Genomic DNA, 15,914 nt, shown 5'->3' on the forward strand with positions numbered 1-15,914 from the left:
AGAGCCTCAGGCCTGCCCACGCCCACAAGCATAGGAACAACCTGTCTGCACGTACCCGGTGCAGCCACTGTGGAAAACAGTGCAGAGGTTCTTCAAAACATTCAAAATAGGATTACCAAGCGATCCGGCAATCCCGCTTCTGGCGATCCAAAGGAAACAAAATCACTGTCCCAAAAAGACTTCTGCACCCCTGTATTCATTGCAGCACAGTTCACAATAGCCAAGACACGTAAACAACCTAGATGTCCACTAAGGGATGAATGTTTAAAGAGAAGCTGGTACATATACAGTGGAGTATTACTCGGCCATAAAAAGGAATTCCCGTCATGTGTGACATCCTGGATGAACCTTGAGATCAGTATGTTAAATGAAATAACTTAGACAGAGAAAGACTTTATCATCTTAAACCTCATATTTAAATCTTTTTTAGAATCTGAAAGAGCTGAATTCATAGAAACAGAGGGTAGATTGGTGGGTGCCAGGAGCTCGGGGGTGGGGGAAATGGGGAAATGTTGGTCAAAGGGTAGCAACTTGCAGTTATACGATGAATCCGTTCTGGGGATGCAGTGCTCAGCAGGGTGACCACAGTTGGTGGGTTGATGGGTGTGTTGACCTTATTGTGGTGATCATTTCACTATGGATGTATAGCAAACCATCACGCTGTACACGTCAAACTTACACAGTGCTATATGTCAATTATATCTCAATAAATCTGGGGAAAATAATAATTTTATATAAAAGTTAAAATGTATACATTAAGAAAATAACTTCTCCCATAAAACTTGGCTCTGGAATCCCAAAGAGCCAAATAAAGATGAGTGTGAAGCTGACCTGCTGTGCCGAAGAGGACCTTGGAAGGCGTGCCTGTCTGCGCCCTGGAGCCGCTTGGAGAAAGAAGTTTTCCTTGAGAATTCCCAAGTGTGGTGTGCTCTGCATGTAGCACGTGACCCAAATCCAGGATGCCGTGGGATCTTGAAAACTCACTGAGGCCGAGTTTGACATGCTCCAGACACCTGACAGAGGCAGAGGCCGTGCCCCCGGAGGAATGTTTAAGCCCAGGCTCCAGAGATGAAGTTTCCAGAGCAGAAGTTCACCGTCAGAAAACAAAACACAGGAGGAGGCGAGGCTCTGTGAGTCCAGGCAGAGACGGAGTGGAAGGCCAGACACACAAAGACTTGGGGTTTGGGGATAAGCAGACGGAATACGTGTGCTGAATGCACCTCAAGAAATAAAAGAAAAATTTGAAGATACAAGCAAGGAACAAAAGTCTGTAGAAAACTTCTGAGTAGATTCCAAATCAAAGCACATCTTACTTGTTTTTTATTTTTTCTTCTCAACTAGATGTTGGCACATTGAAGACCCAGGGGCTGGGCTGCACACCTGATAGGTCACCGCCGATTGAAGGAAGGAAGTACTCAACTCTTCAGAAGCCAGCAGGAAGAACTGAGTTTATGACTACATTTTAAAAAGCCTATTGCAAAGCCCTAGTCATCACTTCTAAGGGAAAGGAAGATGTGAAGGCAGAACTGGGGCGAGGCTGCCAGTTGACGGGCCTGCAGCAGACGGCATTGGGCTGCATATGTGCTCCGTCTACTCCATTTCTCATCTTGGGAAAACCTGTCAAGTGAGCAGGTGTCCACGTCCACTTGTTAGAAAATCTATTTTAAATGCCTAGTAATTAGAATCTTAAATACAAATTACTTTAAAACATTGATGTGGTTCTTAAAAGAAAAGGCTGTGTGGAACCGTTCACGACTCTTCAGAAAGTATCGCATATCCCTGGTGCAGTTTGGGAGGCCCACCCAAGTGTGAAGTTTTCTGGAAGAGGCCGACACTGAAGCCCGCATGGGGTGTGTGTTAGGGCTCCAGGGACATTAAATCTGAGTATTGCATCTCCCACATCCACAGCTATAAAGGGACTGAACATGTGAAACAGGAAATCTGGAAAAGTCTACAAAATATTGCAAGTCTAATGCATTGAAACTTCTCACGCTAGTAAGCTATGAGGCCTGCGTGTGTCACAGCAAACCTGGCACAGGGACGTGCCAAGGAAAAGTGCCTGGCCACTCACTGTAGGGACGGCGTATGTGGGTCTGAATGCTAGTCCTTAGCCATGGTTCGAACATCCAAGAAGCAAGTTATCCTTCGTTGGAGAACCTTTCTCTCAGTGCAGGGTCTGGTGGGGGCCTAGCAGTATTGGGGGGACCTGCTTGGTGAGCCCCTCTCTGCCCGAGGAGATGGCATGAAGGCATCTGGCCTCAGAGCTCCCAGTTCTGTCCAGAGGTGAAATCCTGGCTGGTGTTTCAGTACACTCCCCTCAAAGGCAGCTCTTCTCCCCCTGCTGGGAAGGGCTTGCCTCACCCTTCTCCCCACTCTCTGGATAGTTCACAGGCCTGTCATGTCACATTTCTGTGCCCCCCGGAGGGGCTTACTGGTGCTCATTTCTGGAGAGACAGCTGAGGGCCCCAAAATGGGTGATGAAATCACTCAGTGAGACATATGCAAGGAAGAAGGCCTCCGCGAGTCACCTGATGAAGCCGGGCACCTGCACGTCCCTTTGCAAAGCACGTAGTCCTTTTGCAACTCCACCTCCTAATGTATCATTTGAAGAGGTTTGTTTTTACACTTCTAAACTCTGTATGTTGGAAACATATAATGAGGCCAGGTGAATAATTCCATAAAGGAACACAATCCCTGGGGGATGTGCCTGTTTAGGGAACTGACCAAACCCAGTCCCCTCTGGTCAGGCCTCCCTGTGAATCAAACTCCCTTTGGGGTTTGGGGCATTTTGCCCACCAATAAAAAGATGAGGTTTGAGCTGGGCCCTTTTTCCCCCCTTCCTTTTCACTTATTGTGCCATGAAAATATGTTGTTAAAGAATGAACCAGTTCTCTTGACAGCTGGAGAGGTGATGCCCCACGTGGATCCCGGAGGCAGGAGAGCCTGGGCCTGCAGTAGCTGGCCTTCCTGCAGCAGAGAGGAGGCCCAGCAGCTCGGGGGAGGCCAGTGGCCTCAGGAACCACTCTTGGCAGGCTGTCCCCCTGACCTGACCGCTGCCTGGGTTAAGGGGCGAATCAATTTTCTGTTCTCTTTACCTGATGCAGGGAGCATCTGACCCGATCTAAGGAAACCACAGGCAGAAGAATTCTATGCGGCCAGTCTAATAGAGCCCATTTTGACCATTTTTTCCTCTATAAACACAATATTATCAGTGAATTGTTCTTTGCAAACCAATTGGTTCCCAAGTGGACAATTAGAATTGCATTCCCTTCTCTAAAGGATAAGAACTAGAGTGTCTGTGCACATCTGAAGTCAGTCTCTCCTCTTCCTTCGCCACCGTGGGACATGAATATTGAAATTCAGCTGGGTCAAAATCCATATGTCACTGTTGCTTAATATATGGATTCAGGAAATACTCAGAAGAGAATGTTAGAGGGCTTGGAAAATTCCTTCTCAATGTCCTGCCTAATGCTATGTCATTCTCTCACATATTAAAAGAAAAAAAGCCTATTAACTTTGAATCTTTTGACTCACCAATGTGAAACAAAGGCACTTAAAATATTATAAAAGGCACCTGTTTTGTCTTGACTTGTCCCATGTCTAAGGTTGCTACCCCATCTCCTTCAGGATATACTTTTTTTTCCCAGTATTTATGGAGAAATACAACGTGCTTACAGAAACTCACAGGATAGTTTATACTTTATGTAATAATACACAGTTTAATGAATGATTGTTAAAAGAAAACCCACATAACTAACACCCAGATCAAGAAATAGGACATGATGAGCACCCTACAAACCCCTGGGGCGCCTGCCCACCCGGCTCCCCACTCCCTGAGGGCAGTGACTCCTCCCGGCCCTGGCCACCATTTCTCCTCTCTTCAGAGCTTTCCACCTGTTCCATCCCTGAACACTGTCACTTCGGTTTGCCTGGCTCTCATCTTCACGTGGAGGGGATGCCACCGCATATGTGAGCTCTTCCAGCTGCTCTTTGTGTCCTGCTTCTCTCTTTGTATTATGTTGGGGGAGTCACCCATGTTGCTCTGCGCTGTACAGTCCATTGTGGGAAGAGTTGTCCATCTACTTAAAATCCATATATAGTCACTTATCTGTTCTCATGTCAATGGCCAATTGGGCTGTTTCCAATTTAGGACAATTATAAATACTGCTGTTCTGCACATTCTTAGGCATGTGTGCATGAGTTCAGTATATACTTAACACAGAAACTTCTGGGTCACAGGCATGTGGACACCCCCTTTCACTCAGGGCCAGGCTGTTCTCCAAAGTGCATGTACAGTGCACAGTCCTGCCAGTCCCATGTGCTCCTTTTCCACATTCTTGCTCACACTTGGAGATGGTGAACTGTTTAATGTTTTTACTTTTTTTCTTTTAGTGATGATGGATTTAAACAATGTAGATTTAATTAAGATGTATTGAGCACCGGCTCAGCAGCAGTGCCTACCCTGGGAGCCTCTGTATATTTAATCATCAGGTCACAACAGCCCTGTAAAGGAGGTGATGTGCAGCCCGTTTCGCTGATGAGGCCTTTGAAGCCACAGCTGCAAGTTTCCCAGCTGAGGCTCTAACAAAGCTGGGCCTTCAGCTCAGGTCCAGCTGACCACACAGACCACGCTCTCTGCATGTAAGTATGTCGCCTCCGCCCCTCGTGTCTGCTTGGCCTCATCACCTGGGTGGCTGGCTGGGTTGAAGGTTGTTGCCTGTGGCCCACCAAGGCCCTCCTGGGGACTGGGCTGACCTTGTGCAACCTGCGGTAGCTGACAGGCCACCACCTGAGGGCAGAATTACAGGAGATGGTGCTGCACTAGCCCCGGAGAACAGCGTCTTTTTATAAAGGGTTCCCTTAAATATTCTTTCAACTAGTTTATTCTGTTTCATTTCATGCCCAGAAACCCACTTCCTTCTCTTTCAGTCTCAGCCTTAGTCCTTTTGCACTGGGATCTTCCCTTTCAGACTCTCAGCTACTTGAGGGCCTAGGCAATGTCTCAATCCCCTTTAAAAAAATCATTCATTGTTGTGGGGAGCTGTCCGTGAAAGGGTACAAAGTTTCCATTATGCAAAATGAATACATTCCGGAGATGTGTGCAACAGGGCACCTGTAGTTAACAGTACTGCATTGTCTACTTAAAATTTTGCTAAGAGGATAGATCTTCAATGCTCTTACCCAAAAAGAAAAACAATTAAGAAAGAGGGCAGAAACAAACTTTAAGGTGATGGATAAGTTCACGGCCTTGACTGTGGTGACAGTCTCATGGGTGCATACTTACCTCCAAACTCACCACACTGCGCGTGGTGTAAGCTAAACATTAAATATGTATAGCTTTTTGTATATCAACCATACCTCAAGAAAGTGGTTAAAATAAAATAAACAAAGGAAAAGATTGTATGCTATGACACCCAGACCAGGGATCCACGTGGGAGAGAGAGCACAGGGACGGGGAGACATTCCTGCTGTTTTCTGCTCCACCTTGGGCTCACCAGGCCCTTTAAGCTTCCAAGGGCCCCGTTCCGTTTTCTGTAAGACAAAGGGCTGGACTAGACCACTGCAGAGGGCATCTGTGGCTGTGTTAATTTCAGCAAGCATGTATCTCACACTCCCATTTGCAGCCTTTCAGACAAACGTTCTGGCCCATATCACCGGGTCAGAGGAAAGGCCACAGAGCTCCTGGTTTTCCCATTCCCACGTGTTCATTTTCCCACTTGACTGGAAGCTCGGTGAGGCCCAGTATTGTGTCTGATTTTTCTCTGCATGTCCAGCACAGAACAGACACTCCATACATGGAAGGAAGGAAGGGAGGGAAGAAGGACACAGGGGAGGCAGGGAAGGCCGATCTTTGGAATCCTCCCACACCTGTGACATCCCTGGGCACAGACAGTGGGTGTCTGAACCACAGCCCTTGTCCACGGAGTGGGCTGTTGGTAGCAGGCTCTGGCCTTTTACTGAATCAGCAAACCATCAGACCTTCACAACATTACATTATTTTTACAGAAGCCTTTTGCAGGTCGCTAATATTATCAGGGCCTTGATAAAGGATGCCAATGCACAGGAGAAGAGACAAATATTATAATAAAGTTAGACTCACGCAACCACAGACAACCCCCTGCTCGGGGAGACCCTCTATTTCTCCTGAGTTGGCCTTACTGTATGGCAACTTGCTTTCTGTCAGTTCTCGTTGGAGTGCTTTAAAAGGGCTCTTTGGGCAGTAATTTTCTTTACCTGGGTCCCGCTCTGGGCTCTGCCCAACTGAGACCTGTGTTTATCATGAATATGCCCCAATCATGTTTCCTTCCCATAGTGGCAACTGTCCCTAACTTCAGCATAAAAATACAAAATTTTAGTTCACGCAGCTGTATCCTGGGGCGCGGAGGCAGCGTGCGCCCCGGTGCCCACGCCACAGCACCCTGCCCTCCGGGGAAGCAGCCTACGGACTTGCCCGCCCTGGGGTCGGAGGGACACAGCCCCCAGCCCACCCCCCACTGATGAAGTCTGACCACTGGCTGCTCCTGCGGGATCAGGCCCCTCGTTTATTCTTTCCCACTTCCTTCACAGCTATCCAGGGGAAGATTACCCCCTATGTAGAAAAGGTGAGCTCTATTTTCCAAAGCACCCATATGAGCCTATAAGTTTCTGTTTCCAAGGTTTGCACTTCCCAGGTGGGCCCCAGAGAGGTTCTGCAGGAGGTTCCCCAGGTGCTGAGCTGCCAGGCAGCCTCCTGCCCCTCTCCCGTGTGGGGTTCTGGGTCCTGGGACAGCTTCTAGCAGTAGGGACCCGGCCTCACTTTTTGGGTGGGGGAGGCAGAGAGAACTGTCGGTCCGAAGCCCTCTACCAGGCAACGCCATGTCAATGAGTTTAGGTCCTGAGGTAGGAGAATGGGTGAGAAAGGGGCGCCCCCGTACCCCCTTGGCCCCTGCTGGCTTCCCTGGGGCTCACCGCAGCAGCTGCGGGCATGCGGGGCCACGGAACCACCTTCCCTCCCTCCCCCTGCACTCGGAGTCCCCCACCATTCACCGAGGCTTCAGAGGGGACCCTGTGCGACAGGGCGCTGTGTCAAGTGCCAAGCACCGCCTGCCTGGTCCCAAAGCTCCTGGTTTCCCAAGCCTGTGAGGTCAAACCCTACGCAGGCCCATTTCAAAAACTAGATGACAGACTTCATAACGGCAGGGACATGTCTTAGCTCTTCTGACTCCCGGCTTCCCTGGAGCTGTTCCAGTGGCTCAGCCAATGTCCTCCGTTGCCTGAAATCAAAAACAGCATCTTCCACACCCAAGTGCCACTACTTTTAAAGTATTTAGGTGCTGTTATAAATACCTACCACTGTAAATTCTCCACGATTAGTAGAGAAGAAGATAGAGCCACAATCATGGGAGAGGCCTTACAGAAAGGCTGGGCAAAAGCAGTCAGTGGCCGTGCTTTGGCTGGCTGGCTGCGGACAGCCCTGTCCTCGACCCCCTGCTCTTCCGGGACGAGGGTAAGGAAGGGTGGCTGCCCTTTCTCATCGCGAGGGCACTCTGCACTACTGGGTGGCGGGCTTGGTGTCTGCATTTCTGATCAGTGGGCCTGTAACTGCTGTCACAGGAAAGACATGGCTTGGGAGAAAAGATCCTTTTTTAAAAAGAGATGAGCTACATAATAAAGCCCTTCACATTTATTCTGGGTTTTTAAACCACCACCACTGCCCTCATTCTAATTTTGAATATCTTTTAAAAATAGAATAGTTGCTGAAAAGTGAATCAATCACTTCGGTTTGGCGCATTTTTCCCTTGAAGGTAATTTTTCAGGAGAGTCTTTAGGAGGCGGACCTGGGGCTTTCCGTGGAGGCCGCGGTCAGTGTTCGCACCACCGCTTTGCCTACAGGAACCCGCAGTGGCCGCGTCAATGTTGTCCTGACACTCCTGATGCCCTTTCTGCCGCCATCCTAGCTGGAGGCATCCGCACAATGCTGTTGGACATCGGTCTCTCCGCAGGGGTCACCGTGGTCTGTCAGGTGGGCTCCCCGCTCTTGCTGGGCCAGCTGCCAGGGCCCCTGGGATCCGTGCAGAATGGCCAACCTCAGGGCGCCCCGAGGGCCCTCAGCTGCACAGCCTGCAGCGCGCAGCCTTAGCCTTCGATCGCCCCCTGCGTGCTTCCGGGGCACGACCCCACCAACCCCTCCTCGTTCCAAAGCTGGTTCACGCTAGTGACGTGTCTTCACTTGGACTCTGTATCTCAAGTTCCTTTCGTTTGAACCAGCTGACTTTGTCCCAGTGCCCATTCCAGAAAACGCTCCTGCTGACCACGGGTTTGTTCTCGGGACAGGTCTTCCCGCCTCCCCTGGAGCCGGTGTGAGACTGCTCCGGGCTGCTTGGGGAAGCCGGACCCTGAGGGAACCCACGCGTCGGGGTGGGGCCGCTCTGCCCCCTCCTAGGAACGCTAGAGTTTTCCACAGTTCATTGTAATGTTTGCCTCCCAGCCGCCATGTGTAAGGTAGTTGAAGGGTCGGGATGGGAACAGAAAGCCGCTGGTGAAGTCTCAGAGAGAATTTCTTGATTCAATGAAAACGTAGTTATGCTGCTCATCTCCCAACTTAAGATGCCAAGAAACAACAACGATATTTATGAAATAGGAGGAAGGTACTCACTGGGAGGAGAAGGAAGCCAGGGCGGGCTGCCCGGCTGCCCAGGGACCGTGCCGCCCTCCTGCCTAGGGCAGTGAGGCCCCAGCCCACACGCAGGCTCCAAGTGTCGCTGGGAGGACAGACACCCTCAGAAAAGGGGTGGATTCAACCCAAGGGACCCGGCAGAGGCGGTCTCCAGCGGCCGCACCTAAGCACGCGCAGTTTATGCAGCTCAGAATCAACATTTCTCTGCTGAGCCAGGGAGGCGCTGGCTGGACAGGCACTGCTTCCTTGCGGGTGGGGCCGGGGGCGGGCAGGGGAACCAGGCTTGGCCAGAGCGAGGCTGCGCCCTCGGCCCCAGCACCCGCTCCCAACCCGTCCTCCCGCACCAAGCAGCGGCCTTCCCTGCCGAGCGCACCCCGCGGCTCCCGAACTCCAGGCAGCTCACGTGGGCCAGAGGGTGCCGGGAAGGTCGGCACACAGGCGCACGGCCACGGGGCTTCCTGGAAGAACCTCTCTCCTCGTGGCTCTCGGGGCGCGTCGTGCATGTCATCTCCAGTGAGGTAGCTACAGCCAGAAGCCCTGTTTTGCAGATGGAGAAGGGGGGTGGGGAGCAGGAACACGTATCCTCCCTGTTGGTCACCTTCACCACCAAACCATCGCACCTACTTGTTTTCTCAGCACCTCGGACTGTTTCACAGCGAAGTCCAGATAAAGGCAACTCACTCTCCTCCGTGCTAACTTACCCGGGCCGGGCCGGGCTGGGCTTTCCGGGGTGCAGCGGGCGCTCTGCGCAGTCCCTGGGCAGCTCCGCCTGGGTCTGCTGGTCTCCTCCTGCCCTCTTGTGGCCGTGAGCCGAGGGACCGTGCGAGTCCCAGTCGGTCCCCCGCGCCGTCTGAATGACCAGACTGAGTTACTCTCCCCTGCCCTCCGCACCCCAGGAGGCGGAATCCACTGGACTTGTAATTCACTGACCTCTTCACATGAAAGAAGTGAGAAGAAAGGGGGTGTCTGTGAGCGCGGGTACCAAAACGGTGCTAACTTTGACCAAGTTGAACTTTTGCTGAAGATGGGGAGATGAGGTGCCACAGGAACTGGGGTCCCGCCATCAACCCAACTTGGTTCCGAAGTGCGAGGTGACGGTGCACCCGGACAGACCTTGTGAGCAGCCTCAGCCTAACCAGCAGTGCACCCGCCCATCTGTGCCACAGGTCAGCTGAATTCACTACTCCGATTGCTTCAATTGGGACTTCCCAGGTTCTGAGGAACTTCAAATACCAACAAAATAAAAGGAATTTCTGGGCTCATATAACATAAAAAAAAACAAAGGTAGGGGAAACTTCCGCACAGATTGATCCAAGGCCCCTGTCGTTTTCAGGGCTCTGAGTCCGTGTCTGCGATCCTTTCTACCTTGGCCCCCATCTCCTCTTGACGCTGGCATCACCCCAGGCTGCAGGACGCCGGTAGCGGTGCCAGGCAGCGCTTGTATCTGCCTGCTACATAGTCCAGAGAAAGACTGGATCATCTCTTCCAATAGCGCCCAGAGCCTGAGGATGTGGCTCAGCCAGAAGCCCTTGGTAAATATTTCCCTGTCTCTGTGAGGACCGGACTGGCCCCTGCCCTCGTCCCTAAGCCAATCACGATGCCCAAGGCAGAGCGGGGCCCCTCCAGGAGATGGCATAGCACACACAGCTGCCACGAAGTGGGCTGGGGCATTCTCCAGAGAGACTGGGTCCTGAATTTTGATGGGAGAAAAGGAATAGATGCTAGGGAGGAAGCCGGTGAAAGTGTGCCACGCTAGTAGTCTGGGGATGTTTCCCAGCATATGCCCCAGTCAGCAGACAATGCAGTTACCTGTAAATCACAGCTCTATACTAATAGAGCAACATGTCTGCACACTATAATACAAAAACATAACTTTCACGTCATAAATAAAAGTGGAATTTTAAATAGTCAAGTTTTTACAGGGCTCAAGTTTTTTCTTTCAAGATTGTAATTAAAAATTGCAAAAAAAAGCAAACATACAATTAAAATATGGGCAAATGTGAACAGACATTTTCCCAAAGACATACAGATGGCCAGCAGGCACACGCAGACTGCTCCACATCATCCATCACCGGGGAGACGCAAACCAGAACTGCAGTGAGGTATCGCCTCACACCTTCTAGAACGGCCATCACCAAAAAGATGAGAGTTAACAAGTGTCGGCAAGGATGTGGAGAACAGGGAGCCCTGTGCACCGTTGGTGGGAATGAAAAGTGGGGCAGCCACTAGAGAAAACAGGATGGAGGTTCCTCATAAAACAGAAAATAGAACTACCATATGGCCCAGCAATTCTGCTTCTGGGTATTTACCTAGAGAAAACAAAAACACTAACTTGAAATGATGTATGCACCCCCACCATGCTTGCTGCCATGCTGTCTACAACAACCAAGAATGGAAACAAGCCAGGCGTCCGGCAGTGAATGGATACAGAAAATGTGGTACAGACAATGGAATATCACTCAGCCATAAAGAAGAAATCCTGCCATTTGTGATGACATGGACGGACCCTGAGGGGATGCTAAGTGGGATGAACCAGACCGAGACAAATACAGAATGGCACCCCTTGGAAGCCGACTCAGAAACAACAAGCTGCGCCCACAGACACAGAGAACGGACTGGTGGCTGCCAGAAGTGGGGGTTGGTGGAAACGGGGGAAGGCGGTCAAAAGATACAAACCTGCAGTGACAAGATAAACAAGTTCTAGGGATGTATCGTACAGCACGGTGACTGCAGTGTTATGTTGTATTGCATATTTAAAAGTCACTGAGGGAGTAGAGCTTAAAAGTTCTCATCACAAGAAAAAAAATTTTTTCTAACTATGGTAATGGATGTTAATTAGACTTACTGTGGTGATTGTTTTCCAATATATATTACTATTGAATCTTATGTTGTACATCAGAAAATAATATAATGTAATATGTCAATTATATATTAAAAAGATTGTGATGGACTGAAAACACTTTTTCTCTTTTAAATATCTTAGTTCAACACTTTATGATTCAAAGACCTGATTTTATTTCTGTACTTGGTTTTAGTGGCTGTTATGGCAGACCAAGGCACTGACACGTAGATTGAAATTAAGAAAATCGTGTTAATGGCTGTGCTTACTAATTCACGATACTAGCTTCTCAGTTCCACCTACCGCTTATGCAAAGATTTTTTCCATCTTATTGACACCAAAAAATATTTTATTTTTAATAAGTGCACCCTTCATTTGGAAGACTTTAAAACTTTGTTTTTTAAGTGTGCAGATCTAGGGGTTTTTAATAAATGACACAACATCATTTTTGGCCACAAATCACTTCATGATGCAATATTCCCAGATATGTTCAAAATGTTCTCTCTCTAGCAGCAGTTAAAGCTGTTGTAAACTGCTTCTTTCTTATTCTTACTTTAAAAAGTCACCTATCCCTTGAAGGTACTGATTTTACAAATTCACTGTCAGCATACCACTAAGCTACTTGTCACCAAAAAGGTGGGCATATTTAGAACTGTCTTTTCCTTTTATGTGTTTGTCAAAGTGCATAGCTCATCCTTAAGTCCAACAAGTCTTCTAAGCACATTGCCGTGGGCAGCCCCAAAACCTCACTGGGGTTCAGAGATTTTCACAAACCACCTCTATTCAGCACCATTTCATTTACAAAATACCTAGAAGATCCTTTTCTTTAAAGGTCTTGTCTTTATAAAAGTAGCCATGTCAGTGCCAGCCTGTAACACCTAAACCTAACGCCAGATGACTCCTTGCTGACAAACGGTAGGCGAGGGTGCCGATGCCCAGGCCTCCCGCTGTGGCTGCCCCCTCCCCTTGAGGAAGAGCCACAGGACTGGCTGTTTGACAAGGGACCTAGAAAGGTGCTAAGGGCAAGCCAGATAACAAAAATGAAACAATTTTTACTTCTAAAGTTTTAATAAGCAATATTTCAAAGCAGTAACTTTCCTGTGCTTTCTTCCTGCACCCCAGTACAAAGCAAGTGGCCCTGTGGCATGTGCACCCCCCCAGCTGGGCGACCAGCAGTACTTCCACTGGGCCAGTCTGCCCCCTCCCCACCACCACTGTGAATTTCTAAGCCTCTCAGGAGCAGGGGCTGTGCCCTGTCCTTCTCAGCCCCCCAAGAATCTAGCAGAGAGAGAGCACAAATCTCAGCTGCTCTGACACTGGATTAATGGAATGACTGGACTCCACCAAAAGTGGACCCTGTGATGTGCAGCTGCCCACCAGACCCAGTGTGGCAGGGCTCAGGGATGAATAAAGCCCAGACCCGACTCCTGAGGCTCCCTTAGGTTCTGGGGTGAAGGATATAACTAAGTGATGGCATATGACCCAGGTCAGAATGAAGCGGGAGCTGCTGGAGAAATGCAGGAAAGGGCTGCAGGAGAATGGGGCAAAAACTCTAGGCTCTCATTCATTCTCCCTAGAAGGATTGAAAAAGGCTTCTTGGAGGAGGTGGCAGTCTGCTCAGTGGCACAGGTTTTGTGAAAGTATGGAGAGAAGACGATGAAGTGGCCTCAGGAGGCAGCACCGCACACCCTGCCACTCTCAAGGGGCACGGCCCCAGGTTCACAGGTGGCGGGCTGGGACAGGACAGTCGCATCCCCTATGGTTCCAGATACACGGGGTTTTAAGAAGTTTTGCCCAGTGGGTAAAAGGCCATTAGATGCGATGTTCTTCCAAATCTTCCTTCCGTCTAGAACACCCTCTCCAGGGGGTCATCCAGGTGGGCTCCCATGTCACCCAGGGCTCCACGGGGATGCACCCCCTTGGGGGCCTCCCTGTCCTCACGGGAGGAGGCCCAGGCACACCGTCATACCACGCTCTTCATTCGGTGTCTGCACTAAGCTCACCCGGGTGTTTTCTAGCTGGTTTTTATGGTGACTTGTTAACAGCCTGCTCCCTGCAAATTACAAGGGTCAGGCTTGCTGTGATCACTCACCACAAACACAAGTGCATGGCGTCCCCCAGGTCCTCCTAAAATACTTGCTATCAGGCCACTCTGATGAGACAGTCTCTCCTGAGATTACCCCAAATCCACTTATGGGGGAAAAAGGAGAAATAGAGGTGTGTGGGAATTGCTCCAGTGAACAGGGGTTACCAGGCAGCTTTGGTTTAACTTCTATGTAAACCTAATTGGTTTCATTTCTCTCATTTAGTTACTTGTTTAAAAAACTTAGTTTAAAAAGTCCCACTGTGTTTTATGCACATGTTTATGTTAAGATGCCTTAAGCGGTAGAGCTAAAAAGCACCTTAAAAGTTCGTGGGGTGGACAACACTGAGTATGTGATTTCTCCACAGATTTCTCTAGGAATGGTCAAGGTGTTGAGGCCTTGTTTCCAGTCCTAGCTGACCATTAGGTTCTCTAAGGGCATTATTCAAAATACAGATTTCTAGGCCCCTACCCTGGAGATTCCAGGTCTGCAAGTCTGGGGGAGGGGCGGGAGGGCCCAGTAATGGGCATTAGGCTGTCCAGCTGCTCCCGACGGCTCACTAGGTTTTGGGAGCAATGTAATAAATTCTCCTTTTCCAGTCCTCCCGAAAACAATACCAGCGCTTCACTCTACTGCTCGAAAGCCATTACTGTGAAGATAGCGGTGTTAAGGTCAAAAGACTTTGCTTAAAATATGCTGACTACAGTGTTGGCCCGACTCTCCCTGAATGTTGGGGTGCCTGCTTGGGGACCCTGCAGCTCCGGGGTCTCTGTGCCCGGGCGCCCCATCCAAGGCACCCGGGCCTGACACCCTGCATGTGCCAGTGGGCAGGCAAGCACTCGGGGCCGAGCCCCTGACGTGACTCGAGGAGCTGGTGCACACATGCGGAGCCAGCGTGACTCCGGGCTCCCCCCAACCCGAGGCCCCAGGCAAAGGCTGGGGGGGCTGTGGATAGAACTGGGGGAGTTCCTGCTATTTTGAAGAGGTCTGAGCACCCAGCCTCGGTACTCGGCGGGGCCTAAGACCCAAGGGGTGCGGCGTCGGCGCGGCGGGTGCGGCCCGGCCCAGGAGGAGGCTGGAGCCGGGCCTCCACTCGGTCTCACCTGCGCTGGGCAGCGAAGACGCGCAAATGCACAAACACCAGGGGCCCCGAGGCCACGCGAGGAAGGTGAGGTGACAGCCCAGTCGCCTCGGGCCGAGGTAGTCGAGGGGGTGTGACACCCGGCCACTGTCTGGGGCTCTTAGTTCATGCGACAGGTGTCCTGGCTCGTCTGTCCTCATCCTCCGGATGGAGCCTGAAAAACGGGGAAGAATGGCCACCCTGTGACCCTGCAAGTGTCTCAGGACCAGTCACGATGACAGTGACCCCTGAACGCAGGCCCGGCTGGCAGCTGCGGGGCAGAGAGCGGGCAGCCCAGGCCGCCCCCACCAGCGCTGGCCGCGCCTGGACGAGCCAGGAGACCAAGGCCGGTGGCAGCAAGACTCTGCTCCGCCACGGAGGTGGGACGGGGGCCGGCGCCTCGCGGTCCGGTGCAGCCGCGGCCGACCCCCGCGGGGTGGGGAAGAGCCCAGGGAGAGCAGGAGAGGGGGACTTACCCGGGCACGCGCGGCCCGAGGTAGGGGACAGGTGTGAGGACACCCGCTCTGCGCGCGGCCCCGAGGCAGCGTCGGAGGCGCCGAGTTCGGCGCACGCGGGGCAGCCCGGCGTCCGGAGGAGGGAGCTGCCCGCCCCCGTCCCGCCCCCGTCCCGCCCCCACCGGCCGCGGCGCAGGCGCAGTCCCGCCCGGGGCCCTGGCCACGCGCTGCCACGCGAGCCCCGCCCCCTGCGCCCCGCGGCTCCTGCCCGGTGCGTCCCCCACGCCCTGCGCGTGCGCTTCCCCGCCCTGCGTCCACCTGGCCGCGCTTTGGGGGATCGCGTCCGCGCGCTGCGCTCCGAGGGCGGCAGGACCAGAGGTGTAAGTATCACAAAGGTGTAAGCGATTACTTTTAATTCTACGGGCTACCTTCCTCTAATCAACAGAAATCAGGTGATATTTCTTCAGCAATAGAGTTTAAGATTCTGCATGTTACAAAATTCAGTTTAAAATATGATAAGTTATTAGTACAAAATAAAGGGCACGTTTGATGATAGCAGTTTTCACACTGTGCACCCTCGACGTTGGGTTCTAAAGATGAATTGTTGTCTGAGAGATCAAGTTATACCCCATTTCAGCATTCAGACATTCAAGTCATGTCTCCCGCTTCTGAATTTCCAGAGCACTTCACAACCTCACGTGCTACCGATCACCCTCTGCCCGTATGCTAGGCCAACGTGTAACGAGGAGGGACGGGTCTT

General features: G+C 51.3%; 1 long non-coding RNA gene across 3 annotated transcripts; it reads right to left on the reverse strand.

Moving 5' to 3' along the window:
- Positions 1 to 1,319: 1,319 nt before the first annotated feature.
- LOC118971312 (uncharacterized) lies at positions 1,320 to 15,298 on the reverse strand. 3 transcript variants are annotated; one of them, XR_012124676.1, is made up of 4 exons: positions 15,176 to 15,298; positions 14,683 to 14,874; positions 9,281 to 13,548; positions 1,320 to 9,193 (listed from the first exon to the last, which is right to left on the reverse strand). It is a non-coding gene; the product is annotated as an uncharacterized lncRNA (long non-coding RNA). The 3 variants fall into 3 exon arrangements; XR_012124677.1 differs by having other exon boundaries at positions 1,320 to 10,965; XR_012124675.1 differs by having other exon boundaries at positions 1,320 to 13,548.
- Positions 15,299 to 15,914: the final 616 nt, after the last annotated feature.

This window comes from Manis javanica, chromosome 13, assembly GCF_040802235.1.
Source record: "Manis javanica isolate MJ-LG chromosome 13, MJ_LKY, whole genome shotgun sequence".
In the NCBI taxonomy this organism is placed as follows: Eukaryota; Metazoa; Chordata; class Mammalia; order Pholidota; family Manidae; genus Manis; species Manis javanica.